A 21,070-nucleotide genomic window follows, 5' to 3' on the forward strand; every position below is an offset into this window, starting at 1 on the left:
TATTTCATAATAGCCCGCGTAAAAATTTTAAGTTTAGCCAAACTTTTGCACAAGTTATGTTTGGTGAAACTTTGGGCAAGCTTGGGCAATGAGAAAGTTCAAAACTTAAAATTTTTACGAGGGAGTCCACAGTATTTGAAATACTTGATGTCACTGCTATAATAATGTTTGGCTAACATAGTACAAAGCAAATTTTTTTATTTTCATGGCCATATGTATGTAGTTATGTGTTTACCTAGATGCATTAAAAAATGTCACGCAATCCACCTTCGAATCATGCTTACAAAATACGAAGAAAATATAAGCAACGGGGATATTTTTCAGTCTTTGGGGAACTTATGAGACAGTCTGCATCATTTTTTGTCATAAGAAAACTCATTTTAAGTACATCCGAGTTTTGAGTATGAATGTTATGTGCAATAAATAGCCTCTCTTATCCTAGCACCGAATGAATAAGCGGATGTAAAGACAAGTCTCTTAATAGGGCAAATTTAGCGTCCCGGTACCATAAAACGCACGACGAAGCGCTCTTACGCAGTTTGCAACCATGTAGCCCTGGAACCCACAGATCTCACATCAATTATTTTCAATTAATGCATCCAAGCGGCAACAATTAATGCATCCACCACCAAGGCACTTATCGCTATCGACATCAGAATGGAGCAAGCTAAGCTCCTATACACTCTGTTCAAAATAAAATTAAAGAGTAGTTCTGCGGTAGGAAACCAGAAGGATCCAAACAAGATCGAGAAGATCGACAAGACATTCTGGCAAATGGAGTGGAATAATGATCAAGTCCCTCATACATATTATAAAAGTTACAGGACAACCCACCCTCCCCCCACTCTCTCAATTTTCCTTCTCGAATTCCCCGCTCTTTCCTCGCAAGAAGATGTCCCATATGCATGCACGCTACATAGGTATTGTGGCAGCAGCACCGGCGAATGACACCGAGCACGCGTCTCTCCTTCCGCCCGCCCACGCACATGGTGGTACTCATGTGCACAATACAGATGTATACTTATATAGGTATGTATATACAAGTAAACTCCCCATCCTTTTCCTTTCGTCCCCTCCACTACCGCCAGCATCATCGTAATCGCGTCGTCAGACTTGCCATGCGTTATATCCCCGTGTGTGCAGCCTCTTTCTCCCAGTTAAATCGGCAAAAGCTCTCCCCACTTCTTCTCACTGTCGTCGTCATCTCGAACCGGCTTTCAAAAAGCTCGTCTACGTCAGTAGCCGTCGGACGCGCGCTCCGCATGAACCTCTCTGTCTTTTCGCTCCCTTATTTTCAAAATGCGTCAAAATTCGTTGTTAATGTCTATTACCTCGTGATTTTTTAATTTGTTTTTTTTTTTTTTTTTTTTCTTTTCTATTTTTTGAATACAATGTTGGAAGGACATGAAAATTTCTGTTACCGTGATTAAAAGGTGTGATGTGTGCATTTACGTGAGCGCGCATGCCGATCGCTCGCGGCCAAGACCATGGCACGCTTATCGGCGAGTGTCCTCCTGCCGATCCTGAATCTGCTGCTTTTGTTTCACTATGGAGTCGCGGAAGGTAACTTGTGCACGGGTCATTGCCATTAAATATTTTTTGCTTACTACGGACACCCGACCCTTATTCAGGGTGGAAAACTAGTTTTTGGTCTGTGTAGTACCGAGTAATTACGGGCCAACAATCGAGGTAGATTTTACAGCATCCAAACTTTTGTGATTTACCGTGTATTTACAAGCATCTGCTAGACACACACCAAAAGAATGAATCAAAATAAGCAAGTGTTTTTTCCCCAACTGTTTCGACTGAATGGACGTGATTGACGTTTATCTCAACCCAACAATGAAAGTGCGACAAGCATCGTTGTTTTTCTAAATCGGACCCATCTGTCTGCAGCCGGACAAGATTGATACTTTTCCCATGGAGATATCGAATATTCTGTCTACTCGGGATCGCGTTGTCTCCGATCGTTTCACGTTTTGACGTTTCTCGTGCGCATACCACTGCTCCCGCTTTTTGAACACTAATATCGTTTACGGAAATCGGCTTAAGTACGTCAGACATATAATTGTTTCCAACCATGCGGCGACAAAACATGAACCGGATAATCGACCCGTTAGATTAAAAAATACAAAAAATGAAATAAAATATATGTATGAAAGACGAAAGCTAATCCACTGGAACGAAACTACTGGGAGAGAGAGAGAGAGAGAGAGAGCAAGGGAAGATACGCTCGTATCTCGTAAATCATAGAAAAACACATCGTTAATCAAAACACACGCACGTACACAACCGCGTGTGCGTATATCTATACGTAACCCGAGCATATAGCGTGTAGCGTGAGATACGCTTATATCTAATTTTAAGATCAGATCCACACACTCCGGTCTTCCGTTGGTTCGCTACCCCGTTTCGCTACAACGCGTCTCTGCTGTGACAAAATTGAAAGAAAAAAAAAAGAAGAAGAAGAAAGACATCCGAAAAGGCGCACACCCACGGAGAACCAGAGCGAGTGCACCGGCGTTTTTCGCGCGATTTAAAAATAACTGAGCAAAAAGGTCCCTTTCCTCCAGCCCTCCCTCACTTTATGCAAAAATACGAGCTCGAGACAGATTCATTGAACCCGTATGATGCACTTGTGAACCTCTCTCTCTTCCTCTTCTCTTTCATCCGGCACGTGCCATCTCGGATGGCCTTTTTTGCCTTTTTCCTACGCTTTGACAGTATTTCCGTCGTCAAATGGCAAAAGGAGGTAATCGCGCGAGTTACGGAACAAAAGGGATAGTGAATATTCATGCGGTGCATCAAGTGTTTCTTTTTTGTTTTCGAAAGTACACAAAATGACCGTGGCGTTTTTGGGGGTACCTTTTTGTGTCAAATTTATTTGCTCAAAGTATAAAACGAGCAAAGATAACTAAGGTAAACGGAAGAGGATCTTTCGATTGAATGCCTGTAGAAGTGATGATTGAAGGGTACCGGGCTTGCGCTCACTGAAACAAACCTTCATTATTCATGCGTATAAAGTTACAAACCGTAGCATATAATAGGCTTGGCAGAAAGTACATATGAAGACATGAAGCGAACACATATTAGCTTTCAAAGCTTTTCGTTTCTCTAAATAGTGTTTATTTCAATAGCTTATTGATACTAGTGAGCACCGTCAAGTTACATCAATATTTGTTAATCTACGTGACAATGAAGACACGGCCCCGAAAGACGTACTGGTTTCTTCGTCAACTCGGTTCATAAGTACTGCCAAGACAGCGCAAAACTGTGGATTTGAACTACCAGCTTTACTTCAACTCTATTCCGATAAGTATTGAAAAACGAGCAACGAAGACGCGTCGTAAAAAAATCTAACTCTCTCGTGCACCCTCACTTTCCTCTCTTATCTCCCGCACTCTCCGCTGCTCTTTGCTTCCCATAAGTCTCGATTCTCCCTCGTCTTCTCATCGTTATTACGCTCAAGATATCAACGCGGCAGCTTCCCTCTCCCTACGAGCCCGACACAGTTTATAATGTCTAGTACTTACACGTACACGTACCGCTTCTGTCTTTGGATTGCCGTTCTCATGCCTCCTCTTTACTATCTACTTTATTACGACGACTTTTTTTTTATCACCGTACCGTCCTCGTTTTATCAATTCTTATTATCTTCAATTTTCGTGTACATAAATCGTTCTCTTTCTCCGTCCCGTGCTTGTTATTTTCACATGCTGCGTGTATAAAATGAGCGTTACAAGACGCATATGACAACGTTTCATTGAACAATAGTTTCTGGCATTCCAATTTGATTGTTCGTATTTAACGATAAAAGTTTCTTATAAAATTCAATACTTGACATGTCTATCGCTTCGCTGTCTGTAGGTTATCAAAAAAGTGTCTTATCAATAGGATTTTCAGCGACATTCTCACGTTGGATGTTAGAAGAGGAATTTTAATTTTGATAGGCGGCTTGCTTGGGAACAAAAATCTGTTGCACTCCACGGCAAAACCATCCAAGGATCACAAGGGCGTTGACACGTAGCGTTAATGCATTAATCATCCAGTGAAACATTTTATCACATTTTTTCCGCCACTTTGGCATTTGTCTCTGCGAAAACCGTCACATGGTGATCATCCGCTCAAACGTAAACACTGGTCATACACTACACAGTCATGGAGCATGTGTTACGCGTGTACGAGAAGTCGATCGTTTAATATGCAGTGCTATTGTACAGTACTAGCTATACCACCTTCTGCTTTTGTCCGTGCGTGTGTGTGTGTTTTATGTAAGCCTATCACAAATCAAAAGCAGTATGCGGATGGAGGTCTGTTTGTTTGAATTTCATTCATATCGTCCTGCGCATCCCTAGTGCCGCACGCATAATCTGCATGAATGTGTTTATTTGAAAAATCGTGGCTGCCATAAGTTTTTGTTTCCCTTTAGAATCTTCAATTTTGCTTCGTAAGATTATATTAGAACAATCCCTGCCTATACGCTATACGATCGTGTGATAACTTGGTGGGTTTAACAATGTTGCTTTTTACATCTCGCCTTGCTTCGTACGCTTTTCCATTAAAATATTGAACACACACAATCGAATCGGTCCAATTTTGTTACAAGTTGCAGGATACAATGTAAAGGTGCAGATTTATCCATTCAATTTGTTGCAGTATGGCGGTATTAAAATTCAGGGTATAGAACTCAATGTCCACAATTCATAGGGGAGGTATCTTTCGACGCCTCTTGTGAAAACCAGCCCAGTTCAAATTTTCCTGGTTAAAATAACATTGAAAAGTCTGAACTGTGCTGGTTTTCGTCCGAGGCGTTGCTTTGAAAACCTGTAATGAGGTACATACGCTTGAAAAATTTAATCAGCTACATCGTTGTATAACTCTGAAAAACTAAAATGAGTTTTTTTTCCTATAACTTTTCATGTGGATATTTAAGGTCCATACACAGTTAAGAAAAAATGTAGATCTAAAAAAAAAAAATCCTTTGACTACTTTTCCAAAAAAATCTGTTTTCATGCTTTCATAGTCCAGAAGATCAGATTTTAGGTGTTCAAAACAAGAGTTTTTCAGGTACATACATTTAAAAAAAGTCAAAGACTTGCACATTCGATGTCAATAAGAAAGGTGGGGATCTCAAAAAAAAAACACTGTTATATTTTTATTTATTTTTCCAGGACTATCTCCATACTTCAAAAATTGAAAAAAAAACATTAGAAAACATAAAATAAATTAGTTCTTTTCCTTAATTTTCTACAGTTTTTGTAAAAAGATATTTATGTCGTTGAAAAAAGTTGTAGATCTCATTAAAATACAACTTTTTTTGTACTGTTTATTTGTATCCAAATTATAATTTTGATTATCTAAAAGCTAATGAAGATTTAAAAACGATTTAAAAAAAAAAAGATTCTTACCCATTACAATATAAAAATGGCGTTAAAACACAAAATTGTGAATAGAAAAGTTGCAGATCGTACATAAAAATCTTGTATTTACCAAAAATGAGTAATCTGAAAAATATTGGAATGTCTAATACATTTAAAATACTTTTAAGGTTTGAAATTTTTTACATATTTTGCAATTTTTGCATTAATGAATACGATTTGTTGTAAATGGAGGGAGTTAAAAGATTAATAAAAATAAAACTTTGACGAGGTGTCCTTTTGAACAGTGATCTTTAATTCTTTCCAAAAGGGCAAAAAAAATATTTCCAATGCACTCCGACGCACAAGTCGTTTAGAAGAGGCACATTCATACTAAACTTAGTGACTAAAATGCATCTGTATTAAGTAGTGTTAATATTTACCATATATATTATATATTTTTTTTTGTATTCAGAAGCTACTCTTCCAATGACAAAAGTGCCATCTCCAAGATCAGATTTCTTCTAACTCAATAAGCATTTATAATTTTTACTATTTTCTTCATGGTGACTAAAATTGACTGTAAGGAGGCATAAATTTTAGTTTGAAACAAAATAACTAATTTTTCATGTATTGAAATATTTTCAACTCTCAAAGCATAAGAAAAGTCTTGTAAAATACAAAAATTATGAAAATTTTTGTTTTTTTTAAGATCTAAAACTTTAGTACTCAAAACATTGTAGTATAATGTCAAATATATACTATAATTGGTAAAACCCTATCTTTTTAAATCATTTTTTCATGTTTATTGCCTTGTACACCATAAGGATAATCATTGGAATTAAAGTGATGTATATTATACAAACTGATATTTGAATAAGATTTACATTTATTTATTTTAGTTTTTTGGCAATACATACACGTTCAATAAACGTATAGCAAAAAATTATTCTTATTATATTTAATAATGCTTTTTTCAATTTTTTTAGCATGCAGATATGAGGAAATCGACAAAAAACGTCCTGTTTTTGTCCCCCATTTACATTAAAAAAATTTTTTTTAAACACACCTTCGAGATAGGGCTCATTTTACTCGTAGTGTCATGTACTACGAGGAAAAAATTTTAAACACGAGGTTTAGTGAGGGTGACACCCTTTTCTCGTGATTTACATGTTAAAATTATATCTATATGTTTGGTATCTATAGATACAATATTGACTGTAAATCGTGGCAAAAAGGTGTCACCCTTACGTGTTCAAAATTTTTTCCTCATAGTACATCATACTATGAATAAAATGAGCCCAGTTTCAAAAAAAATTTTTAATTAAAATGGATGGCAAAAACGGGATATTTTTTGTGGATTTCCTCATATGTTTCTGAAAAAACACATTAGAGTATTTTAAACTAATTTCTTGAACCTGTGAAATATCATCTTTTCTGACGATAAAGGCGTGAAAACACCTTTTTGTTGGGTTTACGTGAGTGGCCGAAAGTCTTGTATTTTTTTGAGATCTACATTTTTTCTCGACTGTACAAGGACCTAAGGTATCCACTACAAAAGTTACGCAAAAAAACTGATTTTTTCCGCCCTCGGGTAGTTTTGGGAGGCTGGTACTTCCTTGGGCAAAAAAGCAGTTTTCCGGAACTCGTTCGAAAAGTCTCCTTTACGAACCTCGTTACGGACCTCGCCTTTGGCTCGGGCCGCGAACCTCTCGATTCGCAAACAGAGACTTTTCAAACTCGTAGGAAAACTACTATTTCACCATATCCCCACCGAAGACAACGTTTTTTACCTTATTTCCGGGGCGAAAGCGCGCAATCCTCCTAGATAAAAAACTTGGATTCTCTACTCATAGAAAAAAAAGTATTTCACCACAATTTACGTGTTTGCCATCCTCAAGTACTTACAGAATAGTAGTTGTCCTACGAGTTTGAAAAGTCTCTGTTTGCGAACCGAGAGGTTTGCGGCCCATGCCGAAAGCGAGGGACGTAACGAGGTTCGTAAAGGAGACTTTTCGAACGAGTTCCGGAAAACTGCTTTTTCGCCCGAGGAAGTACCAGCCTCCCAAAACCACCCGAGGGCGGAAATGGTAGTTTTCCTACGAGTTTGAAAAGTCTTTGTTTGCGAACCGAGAGGTTTGCGGCCCGTGCCGAAAGCGAGGGACGTAACGAGGTTCGTAAAGGAGACTTTTCGAACGAGTTCCGGAAAACTGCTTTTTCGCCCGAGGAAGTACCAGCCTCCCAAAACCACCCGAGGGCGGAAAAATACTTTTCTAGTAGGCACAGAATGCAAGTTTTACTTGGAAGGTTGTGTTGTGCTCTCCCTCTTCCCTGAAACCGTGGACAAAATGTCACATTTCGATAGAGGAAGGTGAAAAATCGTATACGCTACGTGGGACGATAGTAGGGCATCCACTTTTTTTTTATCTCTTGTGGCGTAATATACTATTAATTTTTCAAATTTATGCAATCTTGAGGCAGGTAAAATTTTTTCCTTTGACGAAAACTTTTTGATTTAAAACTGTCAGGTTGTTGTACGTAAATCAAACTTTTGTGCCCAATCCAATGTAAAGTTTTGAAAATATTTGATTTACGTGTCTTTATAAGTGGCAGTTCAACTTTTTACTGTGGCGAAAAGTAATGTAAGGTCCATCTGTGAAGCAGTCGTGCTTAAAAACAAGGATAAAAAGGAAAAAAATGTATGGTAACGAGTGTTCATCGATTTTGATGAAATCTAAGCTTGAAGATGACCCTTTAGTTGACGGAATTCAGAGCATCAGTTTACATACAGTAAATACCGGAATAATTTCACAATACAGATAAATTTTAGATATTTAGTGTACATGTGTCTTTGCTAAACAACTAACAGCTGCATGATTAGATGGCTGTTTCAAGAACATAATTTTAGAAATATTTATTCAAAGATTCTAAAGATAATAGTGAGATTTTGTACATATAGGTACACTGTTTATTTCAATTCCTGTTGAGAATAATGTGTTTGTGTATTAAATCAGTAGCCAGCATCTCGTACCAAGCATTTTCGCAAGTAAGGTAGGGCTGACTGTTGACAATTATCTTTTGATTAAGTTCAGCAACCAACAATTTTCGTACTGCTCATCTATTAAAAATTTCGTCCTTACTCATAATGATAACAGATTTAATAACTTAAAATTGTACACTATTGGAGGAGTCCTTATTTCATAAAAAGAACCTCTTAAAGTTTGGACTTCTTAGGACTTTAGATTTAGAGTTTCTTTACTGCTCGACCCAAAAATTTACTCTGTACTCGCCTCCTGATCCCTAATCCAACACTTCCCAAGCATCCATTTATAACACCCAAACAATGTGAAGCACCCAATTATAGCCGCGACTTCACATCACAAAAGTAAAACGTGCCCATTTTTCATCCTCGTCCCTTCTTTTCTTTTGCCCCTTTCATCCACCCTCTGCCTTTCCTCTTGCGTGTTTTCTTTCGTTGTATTACTCATGTATAGGTATATTAGGAGCTTGGGCTTTTCTTCTTTTTTGCGCTGTTTTTACGCACACGCTTGCGTACGAGGGAGGGCTGGCGCTCAGAATAATTTTAGTTTTCGCGACCCCAAAGATACATAGATCTTGCACGAGAAGAGTAAAATGTTGGTTTTGGTTGGCTACTCGATGCAGCACATTTTGTTAGGCACTAAGGGCATTGGATTTATTTTGGGGTACTTTTGGACTCGATTCTTTATATTTGATGAGCTACTGGCAGTGATCCAAAGAGAGCGCCATTTATCGACATTTTAACCATCATGATTTTTGACAATAACTTAATGCAAAATGGATCAAGAACTGGGAAAAATCCAGGAAGAAACGTACACTTCTACGTATATTCGTGTGTTATACATATACTTCTCGAAACAATAGTCCAACAGTATACAACTTACTGATAACTTTATCAGAGTCCCTGTCGTCGTGTAATGCGTATATACATGTGATTAGAAGCCAATATAAGTATAATAGCACGTGAGTAGTGCAGTACGTGAATGTCCTTTGATATCGCAAAGTTTGAGAGACAAAGTAGTGGCTGTAGCAAATTGTCTCGTATGAAGAACTTGAGGATTCTTTTGTCACTGAAAACATTTTATGTTGCTCATAGGACGCATAGGCATCATAAAACCCATATTTTTCGATTCGCCCTAATTATTAACACGTTGTACTTGCACATTTACACTTGATATTGCGGCACTTTGATAAAAATAAAATTTTAATTTCGCAGGACATCTGTATCCTTTTAAGTGTTTACACCCAACAATTACCGATTAAGATGTATATTTGTTTTCTCTTTACGAGGGTTATCGTAAGATTCCGTTTTCTGTAGAATTACTTTAAAAAAAATTAGTGTACTATATCTGCTTTAATATAACAAATAACGTACTTAAGAGGCCTAGCTTCACAGTTTACGAGAAAAAAAATCGAAAAGTTTTCTGTTAATACACAAGCTCTTATGGAAAGGTCGTTGCAAAGTTGTTACTGCCATAATTTTATTCAGTACTCCGGATGTTTTCTACAGATTTTTCTGAAAATAAAAAAAAAACAGTTCCAAACAAAAGCGAAAACTGATTCGTAATTTTTTTTATTTTTTATTATTTCTGACCTAAGTGTATGTCTGAACACATACTCAATCACACTATTCGCAAAGAATAATCTTAATGAATCCATTAGAAATCAAAAATTAACGTTTTAGGTTAATTGTTGTTGGACCATAACACCCTTAAACTTTACGCATCGATACATCACAGACCCAATCAATTCAATCATTGACTACCAATTTGATGATTTTCACGAACATCTGTAACATCTCCTCGAACATCTCTTATTCTAAGAACATACGTTTTCACTACTGCACGAGTTTTTGCAGTACATAAAACGAGCTGAATCTACCAGATGAAAAGTCACGGGAGAAAAATGTACAATAACGTAGCAATAAATACACAACAACGATCGCAAAAGTCATCTGCAAACTAAACTAATTACCCTCACTAGGCGATGCACACCTTTCCTTCCCCCTCTTTCTAACTTAAAAAAAAAAGCACGCCACTTCTTCTCATTCTTTCCCCCCACCTCGAAAAATCTGCATAAAACACGACCTCATCGGGTCCTCCAAACCACGTAGAGGTATATATGCATGTACACTCGACGTCTCGACACGACCTCTGTAACACGTGTGGCGTGCCCAACTGAGAGAGAGAGGAGAGAGAGAACTCACCTCATCTTGGCTTGGAATCACATGGGGCTTCGAAAAAAAAAGTTTGAAAAAAAAGGCTAGTTACCTACCTGTGTATCCGTTTCTCTCGGGTGTGCAGTGCTGTACACTGCAGAGCGCGAGGCTCTCTCGCTTCTGATCAATGGGCTGATCGGCGTCGTCGTTGTCGTCGAGAGCGTGACCAAAGGGAAGGGCCAGTGGAAAAATAAACGAGCCAAAGAGTGTAAAAAAGAGGAAGAGGACCGGACTGGACTCGCGCACGTGGGGCCCGAGGAAGGAGAAAGAGAGATCGCTTTGGACGTGCGGGCGCCATAGGGGAGAAGCTGTACACCCGCTGCAGATACGTACAAATGCTCGTGTGTGCTGGGAAAGATAAATTATACCTACGATCTTCTTATCCAGTTCTTCATTATTAATTTGTTGTGACTCGTACGGCGGAGTATCATTTACGTATTGCGCGTTCAAACTTTCTCGTCCATGATTGATACTCTCTTGTGTGTTGCCGTTGTTGCATATAAATAAACTTTGGCCAAACTGTTGATTTGCCGTTGAATTCGAATGTTATTGTTGTTGCTGTTCAACGTGCGATCAGACATTCTTTTATTTTTTATTACTAAAGGTGGAAATTTATTTTTTTTAGATCACGTGTTTGTTGATGTCCTTGTGATCTAGAATGTTATTTACATCGATCGATAAGACGTTAGTTTTATCACTACCTCGATTTGTACTTGAATTTTTTTGACATGTTGAAATAGATGTCCAAAAAAAAAAAAGTTTTTTTTTTGAATTCAAAGGTTTTGTTAAGTAATTCCGGTTGATTGATACTGCACGTTTCAGCATCAGCTCGTCATGGGTTCAAAATTACACCAATATCTCACACATGTGTCATACACTTATTTAAATCAACTCAATTGCTACCGATGGAGGGGCGTTCGATTTAAAAAGAATCATGAGATTCTCAGAAATTTGTCCTGCATGCATTAACCCACACACCCTACACAGCGCGCAAGTTTATTGGAGCTACTGATATCTTGATTGAGAGCGTCATGGAGTCGCCAACCGAATTTGAAAGTTAAATTTAAATTGTTCAAATTTCGCACGAGGTATAATACAAAAATGCTTTAACGCTCTTAAAGTTATACAATTCACTGTCCAAACCTATGTTCAATTATAGAATTAAACATACAGTTCAAAAGCTGATACCCATTCTTTATTACATGTGTAACTTATTAAATGATATTTTTGCTTTGTGATAACAATAACATGGTGTTTTTTGTTCATAAAAAAATTACTTTTATGCAGTAGATGACTATGCAATAGACTCCATTCTTATATTTTTTGTTTTACTACGGTACAAGTGAAATTTGATGGAACGTGTGTGTCTAATCTGTAGATTCTCTAAAAACAACCATCCTTGCAGTTTCAATGGAAAAATAGCTGCGTATACTTGAAAAAATTCAAACGTTAAGTTAAGTTTAACGGAAACGTGCCTATATACATATGACATACAACCACCAACTATACCGAGACGTCGTAAAAATAATTGCCTCGAAATTTTAACTGTGAGTTAAGTCACATACCCACATGTGGAGTAAGAGACATTTTCACGATTCTATAACAGACATTGCTGCTTTTTCTTCTTAGGTGCTTTTATGCCACAGTATGGGGCTTACGTGAACTAAACTAAGTCTTAACCATTTGGGATCAGCAATGAAGCAAAATTTTACATTCAAGCTTAAAAGTATAAAAGCGCAATGTAGAGTCCTTGAGGTAGTCTTATCGCAATATTATTAAAAGAAATTTCACCAAAAAAAAAAAAAAACAATTGATGTTAACGATATAGTTATGATACCTTTGACTGCTACAAAATTAGTTTATTCCAACAACATTACATTGGTATGCTCAACATGGGATGTATTCCATACACCTGATTTTGCGTGAAAAGAGTGCGGAGTGGGTTCTACGCACTAAGAAAGATCGCAGTAAGCTCTCACGCCCATTTCTTTAGTTATGACTTATTGATACATATCAGTGACAATGGCAACATACATTTTTGATGCCGTCAATGCCATCAGTCTGTTGTCAAAGTGGTTGAGTAACCATGTAAATCCAAAGTCATCGGAACGCCGTGAAATTTGAAGGAGCTGTTTGTTAAACTAGGATCCGCCGCCAATCATATTTTAAGATGGAAGTTTTTAGTAATTTTTATTTAAAAAATGGTGTAGGTAAGAAAGTATACATGGTGTAGTACATTCGAGGTTGCACTTGGACCGTAAGTAGTTACGTAACGTATGAGGTCAGAAATGTAATTGCGTGAAAAATAAAGGTATATAAATGAAAAAGGGTGTGAACAAAAGCTCTCTCTACTTTGCAGCCGTAGGGGTTGCCCCTTGCGATGTTAGTGCAGGCACGGGCGCAGTAGGCTAAAACTCATCCAAAGCTACGGGAGCACGGGTTGTGCTTGGCCTATATTTATGTGGTCATAGCACCCATACGAGCGCAGGAATTACGCTCGACCTGTTATCAGTACGAACAGGTATAAAATAGTTAGGTGAATAGCACGAGAATATACGTTGCTCTCGTTGCACTGTTTGGCTAGATTGTCGACAAATGTGATGACTCGAGCTCCTGCTACTTAATTTCTTGTCTAGTGCGCAGTTAACTAAAAGAATCGCGTCTTATCTACTCTTAACGCCAGATTTTCCCAAAATTTCATTTGCTTTTCACTACTTTTGATTCGAGATGCACTCACAGCAGAACACGCAATTCCAAAGTTAAAGAACAATGGCTCACTAGGATCATCATGATTTATAAAGCTATTCAAATACCTATGTATTATATACGTTGCGTGCGCGTGTAAAGTACATGCGATCTCGCAAATCCATAGCTGCTCGCCTTGTGACCGTAAGAATGGAAGTATATATATGTACCTCGATCGCGAGATCTCGAACTGTTGATTCATCTGGCGATCGCAGTGAGAATGCTTGGATGAATTATGGGATCCATCCCAGGATCACATGGATCGATAGAAGTTTAACGTGGAGCTTGGACCGATCGAGGAGTTCTTCAATCTGGAATGCCTTTGCTCGAGCTGTAACAACGTGTTGTTTCTGTTACGGAACGTTATGTCCGATCGCGCGGATTGCGGTGGGCTACCGTAAAACTATGGAAAATGTATTTGTTTAATTTTGGTAACCCCTCGATTTTTATTATTTTTTGATTATTGTATTGACATTCGAACAAAGTTGAAAGGTTTTACTGAAACGGTTGAAGCTAGAAAATCTTAGTTTTAATCACTTGCACTGCTCTGCGTAAGTACAGTGTTGTACTGAGAACCATATACAGCAGCCATTCATTGACTGGTATTTATCATCTTAGTCAAGGAAAAACTCGCGCTAGCCGTGTCCAAAGCAGGAGCATCTTGACGCCCAACAATGTGGCTGAATATAGAACAAACAAAAACAAACAAATGAGCGATGAGCAATTGAGCTGCTAACAACCACGAGCGTTGCGATTAATAAAACTTGCATACTCGATAAGTTGATGATGTTACTCTCGAGATTCGTGTGCATGATTTTTGTACTATCTCACGTGTGTGTGTATGTGTGCGTGTTGTAGGGGATGGATCTAGTGGTTACTGAAACCGGGAAGAACTGGGAAATGGAATATCTATGTTTTTTTTTTCATGCTTCGTTATTTACCTACCGATGCTTGAATTGAAAAATTAGGTACGATAAAATTATAAACTGCGACGATGTTTCCAGAAAATACTTAAATGTGATTTGTCGTACCCAACTTTGTAAGATGATTAGGACATCCCAAAAGTACTTTAACAATATCAGATAGTTGGCTTAATCGATAAACACAATCTTACATTAAATAAAACTGACTGATTCCATCTCATAATATAATAATATTTAGGGAATACAAAAACATCTTTTTTGAAAAAAAAAAAAAAAGATTTTCCTGTTTTCTATACTGCATACTAATTGTTGTTTGAAAAATTTTTTTGGTACTGGATTACATTCGAGCAAGACTTGTATTTCTTAAACCTTTTCTGATGGAATCATCGTGGGAAATTTTTTCGCTAACCTGCTGTAGTTAAAATACTTATACATTACTTATATCATACAAATTGAAATAAATCACTTCAAATTGCATGCAAAACAAATGTTTAACCAAGTAAAAATATTGATCTAAGAGGTCTATGTGGTACCCACTGCCTACTATATTTACAAAATATGTTTAGATCATCGCAAAGACATGTTTCCAGATCATCCCAAAAGGTTATAGGTCGATTTGTTATCCAACTTTTTTTTCATACCAAAACCGTAGCGTTCATTGGCTAATTATAAGATTTCAGGAATCGACTGAAAGTTAAAAATAATTATAAATCATTAAAAAACCAACTTTTTCTATACATGAGGAAATCCACAAAAATGGAATATTTTTTATGGATTTCCTCATGCACATTTAACCAAAAACAGTACATGTAGGATGGATAGTATACCGTAAGCCATGTGTAGGAGTAGAGAATGATAGACCGCATATTTTCCGCAAGAGGCGAGTCAGATCCTTAACTCTCCCAGCCGATGTGAAAAAGCTACAGTAGATGAATATTTAAATTAATTGAATGCCAATTATTTGTGCAGCTTTGACACATCAACGTTTGAAAAAAAAAACTGACCACGAAAAGCTACTGTTACATTAATTTTAAGAAAATAATATACTAATTTTATCAGCTTGATGAAATTGTTGTTGACAGATTAATTTGATTGTTTTTTAAACAATTGTTAATAAAACTGCAATCCATATAAAAAAACAGCAATCTTTAGTACATACTTGCATTTTTGTTTTGTATGTGTAGAATAAAATGGAAGTCATAGACTCTATTGGGATATAACACTTTTCTCTAAAATATAATGATGGTAATTTATAAGTATTTTTTTTTGTGGTATGTGGTATTCTACGACAAAGTTGTGGATACCGAAAATGCAAGTTCTTACAGCATACGTTATTTCATAATTTTATAGTCAGGAATAATAATGTTTTTATATTTCTTGAAATGACTTGAAATGCCTTAATAGTGGCTAAAAAATAATTATTTTCTTCGTAGCATTACTATTAAGTATTGAAATTTACATGTACAGTCCAATTAAGAAAAGATGGGTATTTTAAAAAGTTGTAGCTATTTATACATTCATATATTGTATGATGCAACATTGTAGTCTTGTTTAAAGAGATTATTTTTCGTTCTAAAAACTTGAAAACTGAAAAAGTTTTTAAATCATATAAAATGACAACATGTAAGGGATACCGATTTTGAGAAATTCCAGTAAAGTAAAAAAAAATTTATCAACCACTATATACGTCAAAATTATACTACTTTCACATAATATATGACAATGGTAGAAATTACGCCTAGTATGCAAAGCTTAGCATTTTTTTTTTAATTTGGCCATTTAACATAAAAAAATTATGACTACATATTTGTAATTCATGCACCTGGCAAGTTATCACTATAATTAGTTATAACATATGAATGACGCGATACGATTTGATGAACTAACCTTCGCACAATATGCCTAATACCTTGTACAAAGTGCGCAAACGAAGAAATATGCACAGCGTCATAAATATTGTAGTTACCACATTTTACTCTCCCAAAGTAAGATAAATAGCCGCATCCTATGGAGGCAAAAGTCACGGTTTCCGAGTGTCCACCATAACTTACACTTACACGTATCAAGTACGTGCATATGTTACAAGAGAACTCCAATGTCTTCGTCGCTCAGGACAGAGTCTCTCAATTTGCGTCTAATTGGTAGTTATTGGCTCGAATTGAGCGTGGCCCCTTGAAATGCGACGATTCTGCTGGTCGCTGCTACTATACTTACTGCAGCTACAGATAACTCACCAACTGCTGCATCTTGTGTATTTTACACGCAAGTGAAACAAAGTATCATTTTAGGTATATACTATACCGTACATAAAATATAAGCTCAACAAAGGACACGATGGTATCATAAATATTGATACAAGGTATATTGCAGTTTTTCTCACGAGTAACTATACTACCGTTTATTACTCTCATATGCCCGTAGGAGAGATTCTGGTGTTCATATTACTGATGTACTTGGCTGTGTACCTTACTCCACCCTATTTTGTATGTCCAATGCATCTATACGCGGGCCCTATTGTATCGGTGAACTCGATGATTTTCTAAAAAAGATGCTGGTATACGTATAGATACATATGTGTAAGATGTGATATCTTGTATAGCAACGTGTCATCGAGAATGTAGGACTTTGAATTGAATTTTTTACTAAACTGAATTGAGTTTCTCAACTTTTTTCCCTTGTGAATTAACAGAATGCAGATGATATTCATTTAACAACATAGTTGAATTTTTATTGTGCATATAATATATACACTAGTACATGTATAGGGGAGCTAGGGGCTAGATGTCAGAGGGGTAAGTGGCAATACGCAAGGTTTGCTGGGGATGTGAGTTATACGTGATCAATTTTTTTTTCTTCATTTAATTTATACATTGTGACACATGAGGTCATCACGGTAGATTTTTGCCAGGCAATTCGGTGACTAGATATCTGTATGTGTATGGTTTATTTTGGCTAGGCTACTTGATATAAATATGAGAACGAAGTCGAATTTTCCATAGACAGTGCCTTTATTTATTTCGGTTATAATAAGATTTTATAATAGCCCGTAACGCTCCTATACTTTTTAAAAATAAAACAAGAGAGTCATCGTAAAAATTTTTCTCGTTCAGATCCAGCAGGGCCCAATAAAATTTAGCTCGTTTTGGTCACTGCAGACAATACAAAAAAAATATTTTAACAATTGAAAAACCATTTTAAGTGTTTGTCCATTCCGGACCTTCAGATATGCCGATTTCAGTGGAATGACCCTTACAGTTTTTAAAAATACTTATTTTTAGTATACTTTGATACAGAATGACGTTTATCGACACAATTATATCAAATTTATGTTATGTACGAAAGTAATATTGCTGTGTTAGTTGTAATAATTTATTCGGGCAAGTTGTACCAGTTTTAAATTTGCACCTATCCGTTTTGATTCTACACATTTTTATTTCTAGAATCAGGGACTACAAAAGTAAGTCAAAAGTTTTAGCTCAAAGTTAAGAAATATGAGTTGATTATACTGAGTTTTCAAACATAATTTTGGTGCTTAAAAAGCTAGTTAAAATTTTTATATGGCACGTTTATTTTTCAAAAGTTGTTAGTATAAAACATAATAAAACTATGACTAGGATACCTTAAAATTAGCTTTATTTTTACTTTTTCTATCTTCTTCACGACTTTAACAATTAGTAATTATACAAGATAAGATACGTTATGTCACAACTGTTTTTTGTTTTCTAATGTCCAGTATGACACAAAAAATAATTTTTATATTTTTTATATTCAGTATAATATAGGAACAGTGAGTTCAGCTCTCGACGGGTAGTTTTTTTTATTTGAACAGACAATTAATTATATTACTTTTTTGAAAATTGTTACAACTAGCCCTTAGCTCTACTATGCATATTCATTAACACGTACCTACAATACACATTCAACACCCATAAGTACATAATATGTAGATTTATATGTACACGCCACCAGAATATCAGTAAAAATGATGGGACTACTTACTAACATAATTTAATGTTAAACATTATTTTTTCTCCTGAAATAGCAATTTTATGAGGATTCAAACTCTGACAAAAATATGAAATAATTTGATACATTGGTTGTACCCCATAATTTATGGAAATTCATCAAATATTCGACAAAATTATCCAAATTTGGCTGATTCAAACTATAGCCAATCACTACCTTTAACACATAAAATTTGGAATTTGAATATTATACCACGCAACAAAATGTACATCTCATTTTCATTTGCACTGTATGTTAGGATCAGGTGCGGCAATCCCTTATTTTTTAAGGCTGGAACTTTCCTACCCCCACCTCACGCACTCTTTCAATCTAATCACCTACAATTTCAGTATACGTATAATTTAAAAAAATTTAATGATATACATATAAAAATTAAATTTAAGCGATGAAGCCGACAAAGCAAGGGTAGTCAATCATGGAAGTCAATAAAATACACATAAGTATACAAACGTTACAAACTATAAACTTGCATATTCAGGAGTAAACGACTGTATTATTTATAAGAATTACAAAATTGACATCCTAAACACCGAGCAATCCATTTTCAATCCTACGCACTTCGGGCTACAAAGCAATTTCTTATGTTTTTTGGTAATAATAAATGCTGCCGTATATTATCAAATAAATCCATTACGACCAAGACATCAATTAAAATAAATTAAACCATTATTTATAGGTCACATGTGCAAAAATACCTATGCGAATCCTCTTTCAACGCGACATTTATTTGCATAGTGCGCAAAATACTCGACCAATCAGCGCTAGACTGACCAACAATTCATTCCACCAAAACTAAGAAATGAGAAAAAAATTGATTTGCGAATAATCATCCAGTATTTAAAGGAAAAACTCATTCTGTACACTGAGCCGCTTGAAAACGTATCTTCGATCAACCATATTGCAGGAAAGGCTCAACAGTTTAAGTATACTAAATATTTATCAAGAAATGCTGGATGAAGTTGACACAGATCAGTTAATGAATTTTTTCCTTATTGGAAGCAGTTCTAGACGTTTTCTGTAACTAAATGAAAAATATGACGAATACAAAATATTCTTCGCTGTGTATATGTATTCTGGTGTTTATTTTTTTACATCAATTTTGTTAGCGTACATAGGTTTAACTGCTTGTAGATAATAGACTTCTGGTCTTTTTATTTTACAAAAAACATTAGGGATCAACTTAGGCTACGGTTGTTTGTATGCTACCTTTTTATTAATTTTGCGATTATTGTCCTTAACGCCTTGCGGTGTAAAGTACATCACTGGAATAAGTACTGTATCCTTTCATCAACTTCAGGTCTAGAATTCCATGCTTACTCAGAAGTCAACTCTGGTTATCTCCAGACCAACCATAGTAGTTCCACCGCCCCTTGTTAAGATTATCGTCATTACAATTCATTTGCGCATATTTGAAACTACCTGTTTCCGACAGTAGTATTTCATTTTGATGTACAAAATTAGAACTTTTCCAATAATTATTAACGACAAAGAGCATGTTGGTAGTCATAGTATCGAATGATCAGGATAATCTTCCCTGTCCAATTAACATATTTTTATACGGACATTGCCTTTTTTTACGATTTATCTCTCGAAAAAATTGTTCTTTCAAAGTAAGGTTAAATTGTCAAATCCCGTTGATGTAACTGGTGTTGTCATGTAACGAGCACAACCAACGAAACCTTAACAAAAACACGAGCGAGTGAAAAAAATCCAAAAAAATTCCAATCTTCCCCTTCGACTCCTTCGAACGATGCACCATCCTTTGATGTGTCCCGTCCCGCCGAGCGAGGAATAAGTGTCTCCTAAGCACGTCACCTATACTCACGTGTAAGTGCAGCGGCCGCCTGCTCCGATTTCCTCCTTTCCGAGTTTTCACATGTGCAGCTTAGCGCTTTCCTCCCCGCCTCACACCCTCCGACACTCGTGTTCCCTTTTCATTTTCCTCCGTCTGTCTCCTCCGTATTACGTTACGGTTTTCCTTTCCCCGAGACAAGTCCTGTTCTCTCTGTGCTTCTCATTTCGTGTTACTCGAGGTTTAAATTTAAATTTCACCGGCGCGTTGCACCTCTCGTTCGACAGTATAGGCGGATTCTGTTCTTTTGTGCCGAAAGTATCAAGCGCTTTCAAAAATGATCTCAAAGTCAAATCAGTCGTAGTAGGTATCCTTTGTGAATGCAACTGGGCTCTACTTACTTTTTTTCTAAGGTTTTCTCTGTCGAGCAAGCATTCTTCGAGCGTTTTATGGCTGTTTTATTGTTGGATGGATTTTGAAAGGTTTTCCATTACGAGCGTCGCACTTTATCTTGGGCTCAAATATGCGTCCAGTGAGGATGGAAACATTTTATCTCCCAACATTACAGAAAATGGCTGCTTTTATACTATTATTCACGATTATGGGTGGGATCATCCATCTATACTATATTGTGACATGGTTGGTTTGAATTGTTGTATCCCTTGCACATTTATTGAATCTTTATAATAATTTTTCAATAAAGGAATGATATCTTTCAAGTTTTTGTTAAATACTTCAGCAATAAAACCCTTGGAACACGAAATATTCTGTTGATTGCACGAAAAGATGTCCCTAAAAAATCAAGAGTAGTCGGTCCTCGTACCCTATCCCAATTGAAAACTCTTTAGCAGGCGGTCCGCATAAGTGCGCATCTGGAGTATCGCGACTTGAGACAAAAACCAGAGCCTCCGTGCTTTTTCACACAGAGTGTCCGTGTTTCCTTAAAAAAAATACAAAGCTGTACCGTCAC

At 36.4% G+C, this 21,070-nt stretch overlaps 1 protein-coding gene across 1 annotated transcript in view; it reads left to right on the forward strand.

Moving 5' to 3' along the window:
- The first annotated feature begins 1,535 nt into the window (after window positions 1–1,535).
- The window catches only part of Reck (reversion-inducing-cysteine-rich protein with kazal motifs), a 101,809-nt gene continuing 82,274 nt past the window's right edge, over window positions 1,536–21,070 (forward strand). The window contains exon 1 of the mRNA XM_089597305.1: window positions 1,536–1,563. The gene's annotated coding sequence lies outside the window, so the exon portion shown is untranslated. The remainder of the gene's footprint in view (window positions 1,564–21,070) is intronic.

The sequence above is a fragment of the Copidosoma floridanum genome, unplaced genomic scaffold (assembly GCF_036245765.1).
Source record: "Copidosoma floridanum isolate Cflo_tuat_1 unplaced genomic scaffold, Cflo_Japanese_pri ptg000032l, whole genome shotgun sequence".
NCBI lineage: Eukaryota > Metazoa > Arthropoda > Insecta > Hymenoptera > Encyrtidae > Copidosoma > Copidosoma floridanum.